This window comes from Buteo buteo, chromosome 24, assembly GCF_964188355.1.
Source record: "Buteo buteo chromosome 24, bButBut1.hap1.1, whole genome shotgun sequence".
NCBI classification, from domain to species: domain Eukaryota; kingdom Metazoa; phylum Chordata; class Aves; order Accipitriformes; family Accipitridae; genus Buteo; species Buteo buteo.
Window position 1 is genome coordinate 18,547,604 of NC_134194.1, and position 15,148 is coordinate 18,562,751.

The 15,148-nt window shown below is 43.5% G+C and overlaps 1 protein-coding gene across 3 annotated transcripts in view; it reads left to right on the forward strand.

Annotated features, from left to right (window-relative positions):
• KCNIP1 (potassium voltage-gated channel interacting protein 1) overlaps positions 1 to 15,148 on the forward strand; it is a 365,574-nt gene that overhangs the window by 116,716 nt on the left and 233,710 nt on the right. Inside the window, exon 2 of one of the 3 annotated variants that reach the window (XM_075056634.1) lies at positions 765 to 843. The exons of the other annotated variants lie outside the window; for them this stretch is intronic. The gene's annotated coding sequence lies outside the window, so the exon portion shown is untranslated. The remainder of the gene's footprint in view (positions 1 to 764; positions 844 to 15,148) is intronic. 3 annotated transcript variants of the gene reach the window in all.

A 15,148-nucleotide genomic window follows, 5' to 3' on the forward strand; every position in this document is an offset into this window, starting at 1 on the left:
CTCTGCTGCAGAGATAGCTTTAGACATATTCTTCTCGTTGTCTTTAAGTATTTTCTCCATGTTTCGGTTCTCCTTCATATAATAGCAATGTTACTTAGCTGTCATTTGTTGTTTTCTGCTTTATAAGGTACTGTTATCTTATTTTAGGTCAGGGTATTCACTAAGGAATAGAAAGATTAAATTAGATCAAATGAGAAATATACTTTGTAGGAAGGAAGGTCTAATTGGGAGGAGATATCAGAACATACAGAACAGTTTAATACTTAGGTGTGGGGTGAGGCATAAGTTTCTGATTTGAAACACTGTCGATATGTCTGCAGAGCAAATAGAGGTTATTGTGGTGTGTGCAGGCACAGTCTTGTTAGTGTGTTTCCAGCAATAGCAGAGAAATGGGGGGGGAAGCCCCTGGAGGCTTTTACAGCACGTGCTGGCACCTGGGTCCTTACAGTTGCTGTTATCCTCATCTGTGCTTCCAGACTAAAGCCAGGGCAGGGATGGCTCCCCTGACACAACATATATGGGCCTTCACGTGCTGTGCAGCTGTACCTGCAATGCCCTCCATCCACCTCCCGCTTTTCTTCTCCTGAACCAGTGAGTCAATTTTACTGCACGTGTGCCAAGGGAGACCCTGCCAGCGAAGCTGGTGTGACACCTGGATTTGGTCTCATAAGGTTGTAGCCAGCGAGACCTCCTCTAAACTAGCTGTTTCTGTGCCACCGTATCATGTCTGACCTGGGCCTTCTCTGTTCCTTGTTCTTCCCCAGTTGTGTGACCTTTGTGACTCTGACCAAGTGACTCTAGCGGAGAACACGTCCCCAGGGAAGCAGCAATTCACTGCATTGTGTGAGTTTAACAACCCCTTGGTCCGTTCATCTTCTAATTGTTTTTGTTAATACAACCCAAAAAGGCAAATTATACATCAGATGAAGACTGATGGTTGGTCTGTCTCTGTTCTTTGGGTCCGTACTGTAATCGGGAACCACAGATGCTTCATATCCCACATTCAATGATGGGTAGCTGTTCCTGGAAGGACTTTGACTGCCACATATTACTCGAGTTCTCTTGAATATTTATCACCAATCTCTGATGGCCGTACACCTTGCACAGCTATTTGGGCAGTTATTTTTATGTTGGTTGCTGCACTGCAGTTGGGGTTTCAATATTCAGACCACAGGCTGAGGAGGCAAGAGGAGCAATCACTCCTGCTGGCACACGTTCCCTAAATGACCATGCTGGAGTGATGAATTTAAGCTTTTGACATGTTCTTCACAGTAATATTAATAGCAGAGATTACTGCAGATGACAGCAAATTAGATAAGGCAGGATACCCCAATGCTTATTGCCTGCCACTGAATTAGTTTTGGCTTTAATATTTCACTTGATTGAAGAGTGGTGCTTAAAATCTGTACAGTGCCCCATATTTTTAACTTCCTCCAGGAAACAGAAAACCAGGATTGGGCTACAAATGGGACACTGACATTCAAATCTGTGCGATGATTGCCTTGGGAAGAACCGATGGAGTTGCACTAGTTAGGAGTTACCACCTTAGCAAATCGTGTGGAGGTCAGAGGCAGGGAGAAGTCACAATTTTTTTTTTTATTTAGAGACCAAAGCCTGATTTGTAAACGTGTATCCCAACAGTGTTTGGCTAAGGGAGGTCAGTGAAAAAGTGAGTTTATCAAATCCCTTTCCATAAAATTTCAGATATGGGACTTTATAGTGGTAGTGGTAGGGCTTAGGGGTTTTTAAGTTTGTTTTCCCTTGCTTGGTTTGGCAGGGAGAAGCAAGGGACAGCTTTTTGTTTTCTGTCTGAAGTTGATACAATGCAAATTTTTGTCGTTACAAAAACCAGAGTAGCAAGAAAGTTTCATCCTCAAAAGCTAAGTTGCTGAAAGACATATAATGAGCGCTTCCGAATGCTTAATGAGAAGGCACAGCCAAGTAGGAAACTTAAGGAATTCTCTTTTGCATTGGGTCAGCTGTTGGGTGACACGCGTGCTGTGCTGCACTGGAATGCCAGGAGTGGGCTGGCCGCGATCCCTCAGGCCTCGGTATCTGGGAAAACTAATCTGTTCGGGTGGGAAGACACCCCCTCACAGCCGCTGTCTCTAGTTAAACCATCTCTCCTAAAACTATAGGAAACTAGAGTGCTTCATGGAGCCAGTGTGGAGGTATCCAAAGTGAATTTAAGAAGACAGAGAAAGCAGAGGGTAGCAGGGCACTGTACCTGAGCAGAGGAGCATTAATTTTCTATGTGCTTAACAGCCGGGGCAGCAGGTTCCATGCTTGTGTGACTATTTGGTTTTGGGATCCAGAGCTCATTTTGTCACACTTGCATTTGTCCCACAGTCTGCATGTTGTGTCGTACTGTAGGTATAACCCTGATCTCCAGGTGCAAGGGTAGGCTGAATTAGGCCATTATTTATAGGACCCAAGAGTGGTATCAATGCTGCTCTGCTAGGAAATCTCAGCTGTTTTTTCTTGACTGCTGTTGATCAGACCCAGGATGGTGTATCCCCTCATCCCAGTTGCAGAGTACCCATTAATCTGATGACAATTTCATTTTAAAACTTGTTCTCACAACAAGACCAGGGATAATTAACTGACAACAGCATAGCTCTATGGCACACAGCTCATTTGGAGATCGTGAGTCCTTGCAACAGGAAGAGGTGAGTGCAGCGGCAGAGTCCTTCAGGGCTGCTTTATTTTTGTTGAGACATTGACTGAAGGAAAGCTTATAGTGAAGTTCCCTCCCCTCCTCTGTTTTTTGTTTTGTTTTGTTTTGCTGATGCTTTGCTTTTGACAAAGGATTTAAGTACCTGATAATTGTTTGAATGTGGAGAAGTCAGCGGTATTTTACCAGGATCCTGGACTAAAACCTAGAAGATCAATTTGTCCATAATTATACATTATTTCTGTGGGCCTGACCCCCATGCAGACACTGGCCATTCTCCATGTTTGAGACACAGAAATTGCAGAGAAGGTCTCAGGTAAAACCATATACTGACTTTCCTTGTGTTTTCTTGTTGAAAATCTGCTCCTATTACAGCTTGAAAAGTACCAAAAGCACAGATATTAGTAAGAAACCCTCCTTTGAAATATTGTTGGGTTTTGGAGGAATTTTATCATTGCCCTTAGTCAATACCTGGTTGTTACAAATTGCTGTAGTTCAGCATGAGTTCCCATAGTGTCAGATAAGCAATCATGAGGAGTCACTCTCTCTGGCACCTGGTGTTTGCTATGGCACATGAAACAGCTGCTCTTTCTCATGGCAAATGCAGAAATGGGATGATTTCTGCAAGTTTTGCATAGTTCTTACTGGACTGCTAACTTAGTGAAGTTGATACCGTTGGAAAAATAGATATTAACCCCTTTATTTTGCTGAAACTTAAAAGGGACCTAACAGAGATTTCAGTGTGTTGAGAGCAGGGAAGTTTATATTCATGACCTAAATTCTTCTGGTTTTTTTTTATTAATTGATGAATGATTTATTTGCACATACATTTTCCCTGTGTGCTCATTTCCATAAATATAAAAAGAATTACAAAGGCTTTTCTGGAGGACTGGTAGATCATCTCTCTCTGCTACTAAATACTACATGTTTTTAGACAGCTAGCATTACTCTCTTGGCTGAACGGGTGTTTTCCTCCTCTCTGAAGTCCTGGCTGGCATCAGCTGCAGACAGCATGGTTCTGCTTACAGAGGTGAAAGCAGAATGATAGGATATGCAGTCTTAGTTTTTCTTTGAAAAAAGAAAAAGAGAACAGCAACTAAAGGCTTCTAAGAAATGCTTTGGGGCCTTTGGGCTTTTTGATACTCGCTGTAGATGACTGCAATTCAGTGGTTGGTGGGTATGTCTGACTACTTGGCTTGCACCTTTCTCTGGCTCATGCGCTCTTTGGCTGTCCCTGGGAACAGCAGTGCAATGCCCTGGGACCAGCTCAGCTCTGGTGTCGCCATTCAGGATGAAGGTACTGGGGGAAAAGGACTGAAAAAATGTATTTCTTCCTAGAAACGAATACCAAAGGGAAAGATTAAAACTCTTCTTCCTTTTCCATTTTGAGATGGTGACACTGAGGATTGAACAAGGGTGGGAAGTAGCTCTTAAGTCCTGCAGAAATTGCAGTGCATGTGTAAGTAGATGAACCGGAGAAACCTGTAACCGGTAGTGAAGACTTGGGGATGAGAGCTGCTTACTGAAGGGCCTGATTTTCAGAGGCAGGTGTATACACTGGGAGGAGAGGGGAGTGCAGTATTGAGTGTAACCCTTCGGGCAGCCCACTGTTAGGATTCTCATGTATGACTGCAAGGTTTGGGTCAGCCACATGTGAACAAATGTCTTGTGGAATAAGCAGGTGGAAAGCAAGCTGCTGTCTCGCAGGTTCATCTCCTTGGAGAGGCCAAGACAGATCTGACACTGTACTAACGGCCCTTTGAAAACCCCATCAGGAAAACAGAGCTTGACATTTATGGTGTTTCTTAAAGGTATCTATAACTAAGGAGCAAGAAACTGCAGCTAATTCCTTTTTTATGCTGTTTTTAGGTGGAATGATAGTGCCACCTCCTTACGCCACAGGAGGAGCAAGGTGGTCCAGTGTGCCGGCCTTGCTCCCTGTACCAGGTGTTTGCACATTAAGAAAAGCTGCATGCTGCTGAGATCACTGCTGCCCACACCACTGACCCTCTCCAGCACCAAGGTGACAGTAGTGGCAGCCCCTGCAGTGATGCAAAGGTTGGGCTGGCAGTGAGAGGATGTCTCACAGAGTCCCTGTCCTCCAAATAATAGCGCCCAGGAGTTGGTATCAAATGAAGTCAGGAGCTGTGGCTTCTGCAAACCAGGCTCAAACTCTTGCATTGCCGAGCCTGTGGGGATGGCAGTCCAGAGAGACTCTCGATGGTTTTTTGCTTGAGTATTGATAAGCATGGTACGAATTTAAGTCATGTATCATTTATGAGCATAATCCCCTCTGCAAAGCTTTCTGGCGTTCAGCTTCTAGCATCTGTGAACGGGCTGTAGCTGAGGAGCTGAGATGGTCTTTATTGAATGCATTCAATAGCGCCTTTTTTATTGCAAGGCAGCTTGTCTTGGTCGCACTTAGGAGAAATTGTGCAAAAGTTGAAATCTGGATTAGAAGAAATGCCACTATAATATATTTTCTCTTGATATTTGCTTTTTCTTTTATTTTTTTTATTGGGTAGTTTTATTTGTCCTGGCTTAGGGACACTGGCTATGTTTGCTACTTGATGTGGTTACAGAAAAACATGTGAATGTGATTTCAGACAGCCTTTGGCCTCATGGTATTTAAATGCTTTTTCAGAATCTTTTCAATCCATAAATTTACACTGGGATCTGTAAGTTCAAGTCCCATTGATTTCAGTGACAGATGCATGAGTGCACCTGTGAACTGAATCAGAAATAAGGGGCTTTAGCTATTGGCAGAGGGGAGATGTCCTCATTTCCCTGACAGCTTGATTTGTTTCTGCAATTCACTCTTCCAGATGAAGCGAAAAGGATCCTGCTTATTACATGAGTATATGCAACATTACAACTAAACATCCTGTTCCAGATAGGACATCACAGCTACGGCTTAAGCCCTGGAAATTTGCTATTCTGGCAAAAGGAGCACCCGTCTTTGCCACACTTCATAAAGCACTCACTGTGGAAGTTGCTCTGGAGTAGCTGAGAGTAAAGGGATTTCTCAGCCTCATTTGTTTCCCTGTCTCCAGGTGCATGAAAATCTTGATTATGAAACGTCAGGAAAATATGGTTTGTAAAATCAGCTTGCATGTGGAAAATTCCATCTCTGGGCTGGGAGCTGGGTTTCCCAATCAGAGGACAAGTGTTAATCTTACTCCATCTATCTCAGAGCCTTAAGACTAACAGTAACACGTTCACAGCCATGAATGTGCCTCCTTTCAGGGAGCACAGATCAGTATGCCTAGGCTGTACGTCCTCTTCATTCAAAAGTAGGTTTTATTATACTGGATGGGTTGCCTTCAAAACACAGGGAGTTTCTGTAACATTGCTCTTTGTTCAAATCCTTACTGTAGTAATAACCAGGTCGGCTTGCACGGCTTTTAAATAATTCATGACTTTGCACTGGGATGTGTTCTTCACCAGAAAACAAGATCTTCATATAACAGTTCTTATAATCTGTCTTAATTGTGGTAGCTATCCCTTGTCATCAGTGGTTGTGTGGTTTGATCCTTAAAATCCTTTACCTCTGGTTTCTTTCTGGGACTTTTGGATTCAATAATATTGCCAGGAATGCCTGTGGAGAGGAGTTCCCTAGGACTGTGCTCCCATCTTGCCTCAGGTGGTTAAGCGGGTCTGGCTCCTTACATCCCCACTCAGCTGGACACCGAGGGTGACGCTCTCGGCACTGTACCCTTGAATCTGTGTGCACCCCTACATATTGCAAACAACGGTTTGCAGCAACTTTGTTAGTAAAATCCCTGCAGTCAAAATACTTATGAAGCTCTTCTGATGTATCAGGTAGAGAGATGCACTCCAAGCCTGGCAGGTAAATAGATAATAATAATTTGGTTGTGATGGAGGGTCCATGAGGACGTTTTGGTGACGCTGAGGTTGCGGTAACAGGATTGGCTCTTTGTGAGACCAAGATGGAGGTGAGAGATGGACCAAAGGAAAGAAGAGGTGGGCATGCTACAGGGCTAGAGCTTAATGAGTGTAAATTTGCTTTACATGAGATATTCACAGCCCCTGCCCTGTTGGTGAGGGATGGAAGATGCATTTACAGATCAGATGAATGTTACCAGTTAAAACTACCAATCCAGACCAGGAGGGGAAAGGAAAAGGCCCGGAGCCGAGCACACCAAACTCGCGTGCTTGGTCAGTGCGAGCAGCTGAGAAGGGAAACCCAAGGTTGGAGTCAACAATCAAGCTGAATTGGGATTTTGTGTTTTATTTGCGCTCACTCATTCCTTCTCTTAATAGAATTGCTAAAACAACCTTTACCTGAAATATTAAGCCCTAAAGATTTGCTGCCACAGTAAATATTACACTTGAATTGATTAGGTGCACTTCAGAAATCAAGCCACATTCTTAATAGAGGAGCGGTGCATATTTTCAATGTTTATCATACTGTATTAGGTGTTTAATTAAAAAGAGGTTCCCAGAGGATTAGCCAGCTTCATGTTGATGGCAGAAGCAGATCTGTTAGCAATTTTTGGCAGGTAATTATAATGTGGAACAGGATGGCTTGAGCTGAATATTTTATGATAGCAGCTCTAGCTGGAATGAAGAGAAATATAATCACTCTTTTTGCTAGGGGGAAAAAAAAAATCAAACAAGTACACACACCTGTTTGCTTCTGCAGGTTTGCTAGCTTGGTAAATTAGGAAGGAATTAGTGTAGATATTACCGAGATTACTGGGCTGAGCTCCACAGCAGGGAGCATGGGAGTCGGTGGATGGCTCTCACTGCTCGCACTTCTGCAAACACCTGCTCTTGTGTGCTCCTCGGGGAGCCGGCGGGATTTGATTTCCATTGTCTGCTCTTATGTTAGATTAAGCTGGATCAGCAGGACAGGATGTAGCCCTGCATGTGAGAGGTAGAGCACGGCTGGAAAAGAAAAGTATTTTCCCCTCCTTAGGCAATGTGCTGTCTGTCTGGGCATGATTTTCAAGAATCGTCTTGACATCAGAAGAGTTTTTACCCAACGAAGCCACCATCCGCTGATCCCTTTGACATCCCTGTGGCTGAGAAAACTTGGCCCTTATCAGTGTTTGTTGATCTTAATACCACACGTGGCAGCAGGTAGATGGCACGAGAGGAGACAATTTGGAGAGCGGAGCAGGCATAGAGCAGGCTTGTTTCTGTCCAGCAACAATCCTCTGCCAGTGGCTAACACCTGAAATCTCACAGGAGAGCAGAAGGACCTGCTCCGGCTGTGCTGCTGGAAATCTTCTGTGTGTTATCCGTCTGCAAAACAGAGTGTTTAGTCTAATGACTCTCCCAGAGGCAGACTTGTGCGAGGCATTCGTGAATGCAGCATTTACTTAACGCAGCTGTATCTAATCACTCAGTGACTCCATGAAAATGAGGGAGCTTAAGAGAAAGGTGGCAGAACTCAACCTGTATTGATAGGTTTGTTAGCATTAGGGTCTGAAAATATGTTTTTAATTGTTATTATTTGGTATGGACTGCAGCGTTAGCTGTCCCTGCTCTCAGCACGGCCTTGCACGATGGGGTGCGTTTGCACAAGAGCACATGTTTTCGCTGGCTGTGCCCAGGGTGCGTGCAGCGGTGGGAGCTACCAAATTGTCCTGGTTTCAGCTGGGATAGAGTTAAGTGTCTTCCCAGTGGCTAGTACAGTGCTATGTTTTGAGTTCAGTATGAGAAGAATGTTGATAACACTGATGTTTTCAGTTGTTGCTCAGTAGTGTCTAGTCTAAAGTCAAGGATTTTTCAGTTTCTCATGCACAGCCAGGGCACCTGACCCAAACTGGCCAACGGTGTATTCCATACCATGGGACATCACATCTAGTATAGGAACTGGGGGGAGTGGGGGCAGGGGGATCGCCACTTGGGGACTAACTGGGTGTCGATCGGCAGGTGGTGAGCCATTGCACTGTGCATCATTTGTACATTCCAATCCTTTTATTATTACTGTTGTCATTTTATTAGTGTTATCATTATCATTAGTAGTTTCTTCTTTTCTGTTCTATTAAACCATTCTTATCTCAACCCACGAGTTTTACTTCTTTTCCCAATTTTCTTCCCCATCCCACTGGGTGAGGGGGAGCGAGTGAGCGGCTGCGTGGTGCTTAGTTGCTGGCTGGGGTTAAACCACGACACAAATCCAGGACAAGGTTGCTGAAGCTGCCTGTGAACACTGGCAGGAGAGTTTAGAGAAGCCCTGAAACATTGGGCTCAGCATTTTATAGGCATTAGGTTGAATGAGCTGTTATAAGGAGAAGGAGAAAACAGATGGGAGAAAGCATTTATGAAGCAGCTGCCTGTTAACCAATAATTTGGTACATTTCCTTCAGTTCTTTTCATTAAGCCACAATATGTGGATGTCTCATTTTCTGTGAGATGCATTGAATGTTCAAAAGACTTGGCTATAATTACACAAATGCTGAAAGAGCAGAGACATGCACTGTGTCAGGAATAGTTCTCTCTCTTTGTGTTTTGGAGTACAACAGCCCGATACAGCACCCTTCTACACCCATATCTTCTTTCCAAATTCTTTTCAACAATTAACAGGGTAGTGAGATGAACTGATGATTTACAGTGAATGTTCTTTAAATCTGAGAACTCCCTATGGAAGGTTTGGTTTCAGGTCTCAGGCCCATTAGTGGCAGCTCAGTGTGGTAACCCAGGATTTATCAATGTACAGAACAAAACTTGCTTAATTGCCTGTGATCTCTATTATGGGAGAGAATTTGAGCTTTCATTCTCATAATAGCCAGATATGGTCACGTCTTCTTTGCACTAATCTGAGACCCCTTGCACCTGCAGTTAAACATCTAGGACTGAATTCTTCTAAGAACTCAAAATGATAACACTTGTTTTCCTGACTTTGTTGCACAGTTTGTTAATGATGTTGTGTTAATGATATTATGTTAATGACCCAAACTTTCCCTGTTGCCTGCCCACCTCAAGTTCCTCACCAAAACGCGAGCCAGCTCTGCCAGGAATCTGTGCCGAGGGATTAGCAGAGAGAGGCCATGTTGTGCGGAGCGTGTCCGTCCTGGAGTGGGACGGTGAGCCCGGCTTGCACAGCCCGGGAGCAGGGCAGGAGGTTCTATGAAGCTTCAGTTCTTATTCCCGGTCCTCTAAATCCACCTGTAGGGGATTTGACTTGCACCAGTCCCAGGCAGCAGAAGGGAACATCGTTCCCAGTGTTTGTGGTTAATATAAGCAGTTACCTTCATGACCATGCATACAGAGAGATTGGGTGCTGAATGAGAAGAGGTGCTTTGAGTACATTGTTAAATGGGAAAGAAATTATAGTGGATTCCAGGCAGAAAGGGCTTTTGTATGACAAGACACAATACACCATCTTTCAATATGCAGTAATGGTCAGAAATCCTCTCTGTTGATGTTTGAAGTTTCCGTGGTGTGAATTAAGGCCTCGGTTATGAAGTCTGCCTGCAGGAAGCTTGCATGGTTTTCAAATTGAGGTGAAAAGAAACCCAAATGTTTATACGCGGAGTAGGTGCTGCCTAATGCAGTGACCCGCCAGGCACCCTGGCTTTTCAGACGCCCTGAGATCGACTGGAAAGGCAAACTTGAATTTTTGTAACCTGTGCCCAGTTGCTCTTCCAGCAACATTTCCAGAGTGTTTAATTCCTTCTGTGGTTTTTGACTTTGGAGTCGAGGGGAGAAATACTCAACTGCTGGCAACTGTCAGAGCTTTGTTGAGTACAGTCCCATGGAGCTGTGACAACTTCTACCAATTAAGTGATACATGAAGGATCTCTTTAACCTTCTAGCACAGTGAACTCAAGAGATTGATTTCAGTATTTCGGAAAGCTTTGAAGATATTAATGTCAGAAAATAGTAACTTTCTTGTGAGCTTCAAATGGGGTTAAGCGCAGATGTGGTAGCATACGGATGTGCAGAAAGTTGGTTTATCAGTGTCTATCTCACCAGCCAGACTGCTTCATCTTCTAATGCCAAGCTCCTGACTTGCCTTGTTGATGACTCGGATTAATCACTAGCTTCTTATTAGTCTTGGTCATTAACCTTACTAGTTTTTAGTGATCATTAGGGAGTCTGAGACACTATGAGGATGCAGTAGCCTTTTGTGGCAGCCAAGTCCCATGTATGTGTTGCACCCAGAGAAACTAGGATGCCTCCAGCTCATAAGAAAGCTCTGCTCTCCAGTGAACAGCACAGGAGAGTGGCTTTTACCACTCAGTTTGTCTTTGCTCCTCAATCACACGTTGTTTCAGCTCCTCTGTCAGTGCTAGCAGCCCACCCAGCTCCGCTGTCTCGCTGTGCCTTACTCACCTGAGCTGGAAGCCAGGACCCGCAGCCTCACCACAGGCAGCTTTTCTGCACCAAGAGCAGTGGGAGGTTTGCGTGTGAGAAGGGCTCTGGCTCCTGCAGAACGCAATTACCGTTGATCGGACTGAAATGGAGATGTGTGCTTTGAGTTTAGCTTTTCATGCTGGTATTGTTATCTGCTGAATTCATTAACTCTGCAGTGCAGCTCAGGGTGCTTTAAAAATTTCAATGGAATTGACTGAAAACCAAAACCTAAGTACAGATGAGTGTTATTTACCTCCAGTACTCCCTATAATTCTTAGTCCGGAGCTAAAGCAGCAGCAGTAATTTCTCCCACCTCTTCTGGATGACGGTATTCTACGTTAAAACTGAGCTTGGTTGTGTGTCTGCATTTCCCTGAAGAAAGGCAGGATCCACCTGCACAAGAACGAAGGCTGGTGCAGAGGAGGAGCTGGTGGTGAGGCAGGAACTGGTGCTCAGGAGAGGTAAGATTGCTGTTTGTCTGACAGCCACGCCAGCCTGTGGCAAGTTAAAAAGCTGCTGGGGCTGTGTGCTGCGGGGGCTGGTATGAACAGAGCTTTTCTTTTGGCCACAACTTTTGTACGACATGGTTCTCACACGAAGTCTGTAATGGTTTCTGATGATTGAGCTCTTCTTTCCATGGAGGTACTTGTAGGAAGTTTCTCCTCTGTCTACTGCTCATATATTACCTGTTTTCACGGCACCTGTAGGAGTTTAACTGTCCTTGAGGCTCTTCTCCTGTTTTCTCCACCAGCTGATCAAGTTGGATGGGCTGAGCTGGAACATGCAGAAGTTGTTAGGGAGGGGTGATGGGGAGGCACGTAGAGAGGGGTATCTCCTGGAAGGCTTGTTTCTAGAGGAAATCAGGCCCACTTTCCTTTTTCTGGTCATTTGCAATGTCTAAAGACTGAAAAGGTGGATATTTCCAAGGTGGGAACATGCATCCAAAGAATAGGAGCTGAGCCTCAATAGACCCATTTTCCCCATCCTGCCTGTCATGCTGCAAGGAAATGTAGCAGCTGAACAGAACTACCTGGGAGCTGGTCAGACTGGTGATGGAGGAAACCTACACTGTACTAATACAAAAACAGTGTAAAAATCAATTCTTTCCCTTTTTTAATAGTATCATCCACATGGCTAATGGAGTAGGCAGAGTGCAGAGTCATGTCCACCGTTGGCAGTCTGATGTTCCCCAGTGCATTTAAAGATGTCTCAGACAGTGACCAGGTGCCCACACAGTGAAGAGCTTTTCTGTTCCCTTCTGCATACTGTGCTCCAGTCTCATGCTACTAGAAAATTACTGATTGTGCAGAATGTGGAACAACAGATACATAACCGGACTAACAGAGACAGCACATTGTGCAGTCAGTATTTTTTCTTCCCATTTCTGGAGACAGAAATAAGCAAAATTCAACCAGGGACAAGATACTGTAGCTACAAAACTGGTGCTGGACTTACTAGGATACCTTAAATGTTTTCTGTTCTAATTACAAGTGTAATATGATTACTTCTCTATTCTTGCATCAGGTATCTTTGCTGATCACACTGGACAGGATATTTACAATTTGTTTCAATCACCATATTTTGTAAGGTTAGAAGGAAAAAAAAAATGCATAAGTGATATTTGAGGAGAATATAAAGTTTAAGATAACTTTGGTCAAACTTTTAATAGCTCTAAATTCTGCTGACAGGACTTGAGCATTGTTGGCTTCAGCAGAAACTAAGTGCTCCCTGCATTTGAAGCTTGAGTGCCTATAGTGCTGGAGTTGCTTTTTAACCATTAATTAAAATGTTCTGTTAAAATGCTAAAATCATAAGAGATATTCTGAAGTTGGTATAATTAATTGTCACATTTATCTAACTGAAATTGTGGCTTCATGAGAGTAATGTATTACAGCTTGATATTGCACCTCTATATCACAGCCGTATTGCCTGGATACAGAAGCTTATTATCAAATGCAGTTATATGTAATTTAGTTACATGCCTGAAATATTATGCCTGCCACTGCATTTCTATAATCAAAGGTATATAGTTTTTAGAAACTAAGAAAGATGTATGCAGTCAATACTGGGACTGGTTTGTATCTTTATTTTTTTTAAAATATATACGCTAATGTTAAGCAAACTTTGTTTCTTTTAATTTTGTAATTTTTTAGATTCCTTTTACTCTATCAAGCTATGTTAGTCTTGAATTAATTAGTCCTGAAGTAGTCCTGAGTATATAAACAAAGGAAAAATGTCGATTGTCCTTTCTTAAAAGGGCTGGGCTTCTTTTCTATGTTTTGAACAGGACTTTCCAATGCCATTCAAAGGCATTCATTCTAAAAGGTGAGAAATTTCCAATAGCCAGTAGTGATTCAGCACCAGAGTTGTCTGTAACAAGAGAGTCATCATAAATATAGCAGCCAACAACAAAGCATCTCTGTAGTGTCATTTGATTGTTGTGGAATAAAATAGAGAAAGGTGGTCCGTATGTAAGGCATCAACATAGCTATGCTAGAAGGCAATTTGGGGAAATTTGAGTCTCAAACTGCCATTTAAGAGCAAACCTTCTCCTGTGAAAAGAAGTAAGAGTGCTAATAAGCATTAAGAAAATTAGTGTGATGAAAATTAAGCTGACCAAGGGAAAAAGAAACTATTATTTACAGGGGTATCTCTGAATTTTACTGAATTTATCGGGTCTGGCAAATGCCCACTTCCTACCTGGTTTATCTGGTCAGGAAGGTGGTTGGAGGAGGGATGCTGTACACTCCCACCCCAAGCAGCTCCGCGCTCGGTTCACAGGGACCACGCACAGATCGTGGGTCTTGCAGGCAGCATCAGGAGAAGGGTCTGCGTCATCTCCTTTTAAATACTTTTCTCCACCGAGATTTTAGAGAGAGGACCATGAATTATTGCACAAAACATAGAAAGGCATCCTGCAGGCAGGGAAATCTTTAGCTCCCACTGTGTTAGCTATTTCTGTGCTAGGCTGAGCACAGATTTGAAATGTAATGTGGTAATTTTAATAGAAAACCAGCTAAGAGCAAGAAGGTAGCAGTCACAGTATCCAGGGCTTACATGCTACATTGGCCCTAATCTGTACAAAAATGAATCCCCAATAACTTGGGTGACACAAAGGTCCTTCTCTTACTCCAGCTGCTGTAGCTGTTAGGGCTGAGTGCAATATTGTTCTGCAGAGCCCATTTTTCCTCTAAACCTTGAATACATAAGGCAGCGAATGCCCCCGCAGGCAGATATTCTGCAGATATACTTGCAGAATGCACCTGTATGTCCTCTTCTCTTCCTTCCTATTTCTGCACAAGGGACATGCCTGTCATCTGCCAGCTCCTTGCAGGAGCGACCCTGGTCCAAAGCTGGCAAAAGATTTGAAGGCTCAGCACGTCACCCTGTCCTTTCACCTTCCATGTGTGGAGGAATGCCCCACTAGCATCCTTGGGCCTGACAACCAGGAGGAAGGAGGCCGTGGAAGGAGGCCGGACCAATTTATTCTGCTGCTCCAGTTAAAAAAACCCAGAGCACCAGCAAGGCCTTAAGGCAAGACTACAAGAGTGTTACAGGTGTTACTGTGGGGACTTTGTAGGTGAGTTTGTAGCAGAGACCTAAATGACCACGTATAGCTTCCCGTATAGGATATTTTCATAAGAAAGCCAGAACATAGAAAGCTAGTGATGTGTATGCATGGATTACATAAATCACCTGGGCATTTCTGCCCCATAATATCAGCTGTAATCATTAAAATTACAGCTTAATTATCCGCTTGGGCACAGGTACAATATAATAATCTTGCCTCACTTGTCAAAACTGAGATGATGGCTGATGGCAGCTGTGTGATTCTCTCTGCCCCAGCCACGAATTTCATTAACTCTGTCAATGTGACAACTGCCAAGTCCTGCTATTGACAGAAACTCCATGGTAAATTTGCTAAATTTCTTGGCTTGTGCTGCTACTTAGCTGTGTTATAATGCAAGGATATTTTAATGAATCCCAGGAGCCAAATGATCTCTACCATAAAGAATATTCCATAACTTTTCAATCCTATACAATATATAGAAATTAGTCATTTGGTTCTTGAAAGGAGCAGAGAATGCATCAAGTTCACAACCCCAGTGATGCATGGTTCAGTGCTTATCATGATACGATCAT